Source organism: Chaetodon auriga, chromosome 5, assembly GCF_051107435.1.
Source record: "Chaetodon auriga isolate fChaAug3 chromosome 5, fChaAug3.hap1, whole genome shotgun sequence".
Taxonomy (NCBI): Eukaryota; Metazoa; Chordata; class Actinopteri; order Chaetodontiformes; family Chaetodontidae; genus Chaetodon; species Chaetodon auriga.
In genome coordinates, this window is record NC_135078.1 from 421,489 (window position 1) to 428,699 (window position 7,211).

General features: G+C 41.2%; 1 long non-coding RNA gene across 2 annotated transcripts; it reads right to left on the bottom strand.

Moving 5' to 3' along the window:
- Positions 1–1,379: 1,379 nt before the first annotated feature.
- Positions 1,380–3,929, bottom strand: LOC143321121 (uncharacterized). Of its 2 annotated transcripts, none has more exons than XR_013077200.1 (5): positions 3,130–3,929; positions 2,964–3,034; positions 2,024–2,060; positions 1,887–1,952; positions 1,380–1,762 (listed from the first exon to the last, which is right to left on the bottom strand). It is a non-coding gene; the product is annotated as an uncharacterized LOC143321121 (long non-coding RNA). The 2 variants fall into 2 exon arrangements; XR_013077199.1 differs by having other exon boundaries at positions 3,122–3,929.
- Between the last annotated feature and the right edge of the window lie 3,282 nt (positions 3,930–7,211).

Consider the following 7,211-nt stretch of genomic DNA (forward strand, 5'->3'; position numbering starts at 1 on the left):
TAACAGTAACTATATAAAACAACTTTTCTCTCATACAGCAACGCAATAACACATGTAAAAACATTGATAACGTGTGTTCTCAAATTTACATTGCTTTGTGTACTGTAATTACCTTAAATAAGACGGATAATAGTAAGAGAGGAATGAGGAGAAACCATGCAACACAGCTCTTGTGCTCACTCGTCTGTATTGCATGAGGAAGTGTAATCACAGTCACAGTCCATCATCTACATACACAACCTAATCCGTCCTTACATTTGCAACATTACCAGCTGGAGTCACGCTCTCACATCCCAGCAGATATTGTGTGTTGAGTTTTTTGTATAATGTTGGAGATGCAGAGCACTTGAGTAAGGCAACTGTATGCAGGGCGGTCAGAAAAGTGTGCCTCGCCCCGAAACGGCTATTACCCACCTTTGTGGTTTTCCCTGGACATAAACCTGTCAGAGTCATCAAGGAGGAGTTCCACAGGATTGCAGGTGAATGATGTAGAGATCCAAATGAATTTTAAATATTCCGTTAATGACATTGTGCTGCAACCTCAGACTGGGATTAGTAATTTTAATTTCTTTCAGCATTTCCTAGTGTGATTGGCTGCATAGATGGCACACACCCCCATCACAGCTCCCTCACATAATGAAGCAGATTATGTGAATATCAAGTCCATTCACAGCATAAATGTGCAGGTACATGTAGATTGACTACTGTTTCAAAATGTTAAAGACTGCATCATAGTTCAACATGTTATTCTCTGCACTGTCAAGATCATATGTGATGCTGCAAATCTAATTTCCAATGTGGAGGCCAAGTGGCCTGGGTCTGTTCATGACTCAAGGATTTATCGCGAGTCTAACCTGAGCAACAGACTGCAACGTGGTAAGCAGCCTAAAGATTTGCACAATATAATTCACTTGTCTCCCTCCTTTAATATACTCTGATGTGTCCACTACACATTACAGGAGAGTTTGATGGCCTTCTGCTGGGTGACAGAGGTTACCCGTGCCAACCTAGGCTGCTGACCCCTTACCCTGACCCTGAACCAGGCCCTCAACAGAACTTTAACCGGGCTCACTGCAGGACAAGAGCCCAGGTGGAGATGACCATAGGCCTACTGAAAGCCCATTTCCAGTGCCTACGTCACCTCAGGGTGACCCCTGAGAGGGCCTGTGATATTATTGTGGCATGTCTTCATAATATTGCCACTATCAGAGGAGAGCAACTCCCTGCCCTACAAATGGAAGACCCTGATGATGACCCCATCCACCTGCCAGCTATGCAGGATGGCAGAGCAGTCAGAGACACCATATGCCATAGTCACATCAGAGACTGAGTCACCATCTTCACCACCACCACCACAGCAGTCAAATAAAGACACAATACACACTTCATTTGGTCTTTATTTCCTACAAATACAAGAGCTAGTTTAGTTAATGTTCCAATAGTTAACATAATTAACATAATTCACCTGTGACCATGCACCCACCTCTAATTTGTGCTCCAGTATTTCAATTTCTATATCTGCCCTCCTAATCTGGCAGACCAAGTATTGCATTTCTTTGTTGGTTTTCTGGATTTTTTTCAGCAGGTGAATTTTATAAATCTCTTTTACTGGTAACTGGGAATACATAAGGAGGGCATTAAATTATACAGTTGCACATGAATTCTACAGAATGAACCTCTGGTGTTTACTGAATATCCATCTCACTGTGTCAATCTGTGCAGTGGAAGTTGAGGGACTCTCCTGCTGCTGCCCAGCCATGCCCTGTTAAAAAGGATGAGAATGACTTAATACTTCAGTGTAGGCTAAATGTCACACTCTATATTCCACCACAATGTTAACAAATTTAAATGGGAAGAGAACTATCAATAACATATCGAGATGTTACCTCTATAGGCCTTTCTGGATCCCCCTCTGTAAAGGCAGCAGACACAGTTTCCTCGTGCTCTTCATCCTAGATGAGTGATATGTTTCAGTATACTTAAACTACCATTTGGCAAAATCTTTGGAGTATTGCCTACTTACAGTTACAAGGTCTGCTGTGGCGTAGCACCATCAGAATCTGTTGGGACAAAAGAAAAAAAAAGACATAATAAATATTTTAAAAGAAATAAATATTTTTATGAATAAGCTTAAAAGAGATATATAGGCATAGGCATATTACATTTTATAAAAGGCACTTGTGTCTTGGGGGGTGAGCTCTGAAAATGAGCTCCCTCCAGGGATTCCCTCAGCCACTGGCCTTCCTACATTCTGGCTTAGGGCCACCTCCTCTGCCTCTGTTAGAGGTGGCAGTGCTGGGCCACCACCCATTTTACTGGCATCTGCCTTCTTTCTGTTGGCTGAGCAGAAGTCTGTCTTAGTTTAAATAGGCTAAATTATTTAACAGAATATGATATAGATGAGAAGACATTTATGTGTGTGAAAACAGCATTATGTTGGGGATAAAACAACTGCACAGTCAAACAGCCACTTAATATTTACTTTACAATGTACAACATGATCTAAATGAGGTATCAGTATGTAATGGGAATTCTTATTATTCATCTTCTCTGTACTTAATCATAAGTATTCACTGTCTTAAAGCCAAATGAACAACCATATCATATGATTAGGTGCGTGCGTATGTCATAATCTGCTGACCATGTAACCACGTACAGTATGTTATTATGCACTGATTAAGTGAACCTTGTGTCCTGATTGTACAACACATTATGACGTGCCTATTGTGCTGACATTGTTCTGATGATAGAACAAAGTCATCCTGTCTACAAAGATAATATATTGTATATAATCTATCAACTTCTCTTGCTCCGGGCTCTTTCTTGTCATCTCACACTTGAGACAACAAGAAGGGAGTCCGTCTGCAGGCGTCAGAATAAACTCACAGAAAGACAACGAACGACTCTGTGCTTTTTAGTACAAAATTGCCAGAACACCCCATTAAATTATACTGAGGTCTTACCTGTTTGAACAATGTTTTTATGTTTCATCTTAAGCTGCTGCCAAGTGCACTTCTCCCCCGCGGGATTGCACCTACATGAAATAAATTAATGAGCTACCATTCAAGCAGTTTTCCCCTGTAATATTATTGTGATTGCAGAGGACTATATTTAAACTTACGCACTGACCCGAGCAGCATTGTTCTCCCACGCCGCCTCCCTCTCTTTTGCAGCTGCAGCGGTGTTGCATTTTCTTCTAAAAACATGTTCAAATTCGCCATATGAGCGCATTAAGATTTTGAGTTCTAGTGCGGTAAAAAACGCAGCCCTCCTCTTCCCCGTCACCATGGCTCCATTGATGTTGGCTTTTTATAGTCATGGTGCACGCGCTTAACTCTGAGTTAACCTACTCTGAGTTGATTGAACTAACTCAAATCACCTGTTCTGAAACCGGAAACTCTGAGTTTCCTATCTCAGGCTAAATCAACTCAGGGTTCAGGATTAGACTCGGAGCTGTTGAACCACCTCTGTGAAACGGGCCCCAGGAAACACTAAAAACAGTACATTCATGAAACAAGCAGTGACACCTGGTGGACAAAATAAAAAGGCACACATGGAAGTGGAACTTAACAGAAGCAACGGAAAATACAACATAAATCAAACAAAAACGTACCTGCAGAAGACACAACATATATAGTTTGCCCTTCGGTCCACTGTCTGCACCTCAGCTCCTAAGCAATAAATTTTTAACAAATAAAGTGGAACATCTCCTGCTCTACATGAAGACAACGATTTTGGCGGAAGGCTGAATAGCAAATCACGCCGAAAAAGTTACATTAAAACTCTGTCCAAACTCTGAATAAAACTGCTCAAAACAGTAGAAAACGGCTGGATAACATCATATTTCCAACAGTTAACACCAAACACCAGAGGTTACGGTTTATAAAGCTAATTTCATATTGTAAACAACAAAATAATACTGGAACGTTTTCACACACAACTTACCCTCAGCAATGCGCAACAGCACTGTGAGGAGAAGAGAGGAGGAGCTACGGAAACCCAGGAGGTACAGGAGCCATAAAGGGCAGGAAAAAAGGCAGTTTCCAGGAAAATTAAAATAACCACAAATAAAAACTAATTTAGATAAAACTCACAAAGTGCTTGTTTTTTTTTTTTTTGTTACAGAAGCAGAGCGCGATTCCCTCTACGGAGCCCCGAGGCATTACCAACAGATCACAGAGCAATAAAACTACTCTGCATCTTTTATCTGTGTCCGTCTATGTGTCTATGATTTAAGATATTAGTTATCTTAAAGATAACTAATATTACAGGTGTCTCCATGGGTTGTGCGTAAATGTATCTGCAGGTCTAGCACAAGGCCGTTTTCTGTGCCACGCTCAGTGTGCACAAGTTTGGGACATTTGCCTAATGTTTCTAAAGCTTCTACAAGATAGCCTCCGATCACTGCTCGTGTTGCAGGCATCCAGCCAAATTATTTTCCGAGAGAAGCCGTTGATACAGCCATTAATACACACACCAAAATGTTCTAACTTGTCATATGAATCGATGTGCCAGAGGTGATTAGATCCCTTTGAGAAGTACTGTCTTCTGTGAAGTCTCCGTCGCTGTCTGAATGCTGACCCCTCAGGATTCAGCTCAGCCAATATGACTCTAACTTCTTCTCTGTTAACTTTTAGGCCATTTTCTTGGCACTTCGTAAACATCTATTGATATCCATGCATCTTCTCCGGACCCTGTAATTGTTCCTAGATGAAGTCAATGACACGGCCTAAATCTGCGTAGTTCTTCCGTTGGCTGAGCCTATTGTCCTTCAATATGCGCAGCAAAGTTCTCCCACTGATGATCATCCCATGTCTCAGGGCAAGAGCAACAAGAATGTCATATGACTTGCAAGGTGAAAATAAAAGTTAATTAGCTGAGTTCTTCTCTCCATATGTATGTGTGACTGTGAACATCTGAAGAGGTCACTACAGAGAGCCCTATGCACAGACGAGTCAAAGCATGGGAAATAACTGTATCTCGAGCGCACGTTTTAGTAACATTTTAGCTAAATCGTGCGCTCGAGATACTAAAACATGCGCACGAGATACTAAAACGTGCGCTCGAGATACAGTTACAGTGCTTACCAAATTTATTAGACCACCACCCAAAGTAAGGTTTATACCACAGCTGCCCTAAATTAACAGCATTGGTAATTACCAAAATCATTTTTTATGTTTCTGTAATGGTTAATACACCAATATGAAGAAGCTCTTTAACCAAAAGGGTTAGGGTTAGGGTTAGCACTGTATATATTTCTATTTTGCATTTTATTCTGCTGCTGACTGTGATACCCAAATTTCCCCCGAGGGGGATTAATAAAGTGTTATCTTATATATACTGTATATAGGTAGGGTATGGGGTAGGTGTAGGGAAGGGGTGAACATTCCTCTTTGTTTTTGTCATAATAATTGTAATATCCACTCAGGCCCTTGGCATCTTGCCAAATAAATGTACTTTTTAATTTACCATGAGATTTACTCACCTTTTATGAGTGGGCGTTCTTGCATATCTCTAAACTGATATAACGTTTATTCAAGAGACGCACTTGTATATATAGATTTAGTTAGGATGCAAGATTTCATTCTAAATTTGACTCAAAAGCCAGAAATACGGATATTATTATACATAAAATGACTCCTTTTGAATCTAACAGAATTATTGCAGACACAAATGGCAGATTGATTATTGTTACCGACCAGCTCCTGAGTAGACATAACTTTTAAATGTTGTTTTTTTTTTTTTTTTGCCTGATTACTGGTGGAGACCAGTTGTGTGATTAAGCCTGAACTAGACCATTCCTCACCAAGAGATGCTCTTCTAGCACTAGCCAGCTCTCTCCATTAATGCACAGCCCATGAACGAAAAAAAAAAGGGGGTACCATCCACAAAACATCTTTTTTGCAGGCAGCCTTGTACAATATCTATCTGATCCTACAATCCCTATCCACCATTCTGGATGTCTTTGAACAACTATCTTAAGAAAACTATCCGGGAACAAACTCAACCTGCAAAAATGTGAGCTTAACTAATCAACAATTGATATTTAAGCTCCTATTTCAAATACTTTATTACCATTACCGGGGCCGCTGTGGCTCAGGAGAGCAGTCCTCTGCCAATCCGGAGGTTGGTGGTTTGATCCCTGGCCTCGGCAGTCCACATGCCGAAGTATCCTTGGGCAAGATACTGAAACCCAAAACTGCCCATAATGCTGTGCCATCAGTGTGTGAATTCATGTGTATATTGCTTTGGATAAAGGTGTCTGCTAAATGACTAATTGTAATTGCAATGTCATGATCCTTTCATAAACTACTTAAGCTTAATCTTAACCCTCAAAGTCAGAAAAGCAATTAAGATTCTGAACATTGGTGTATCCTGCTTTTAACAGTGGCTGGTTGTATAAACATGATACAAATGAAACATTCATTCATTCATTCTTCTTCTATACCCGCGCATCCCATTTCGGGGTTGCGGGGGGCTGGAGCCTATCCTAGCCTATCCCAGCTAGCAATGGGCGAGAGGCGGGGTACACCCTGAACCGGTCGCCAGCCGATCGCAGGGCTACATACACAGACACACAGACAGACAACTCACACACTCACACTCACACCTATGGACAATTTAGAGTCACCAATTAACCTAATGAGCATGTTTTTGGTTTGTGGGAGGAAGCCGGAGTGCCCAGAGAGAACCCACGCATGCACGGGAAGAACATGCAAACTTCACACAGAAAGGCCCTGCCCGACCCAGGGTTCGAACCAGCAACCTTCTTGCTGTAAGGCACGCGCACTACCTGCTGCGCCACCGTCTAACAACTTGGTAAGAGGCTTTCGTTTAATTTATACTGTAGGTAACCATATACTTGTATAACATTCATGCAAAGGTCCAAACACTGCAGGCGATAGACCCCACCTGATGCTAATCTGTTACTATAATATCAGTACTATTCAGAGGGTTATCGAGTGGTTTCAAAATCATTCTAATCCTGCAGCTCATATCTTGGTGAGGATGGTGTCTCATATGGGCCCGATAGATTTTCTGGCCACTTCCACTCTTGTTCTCATATTTAAAATGCAAGCTGACCCAGTAATTCTTTAGACTTTAAAAATATGGTATGTTTCTTGATGAATGAAAATGAACATTTGGCAGACACTTTTATCTAAAGCAACATATGTATGAATTCACACACCGATGGCACAGCATCAGGGGCA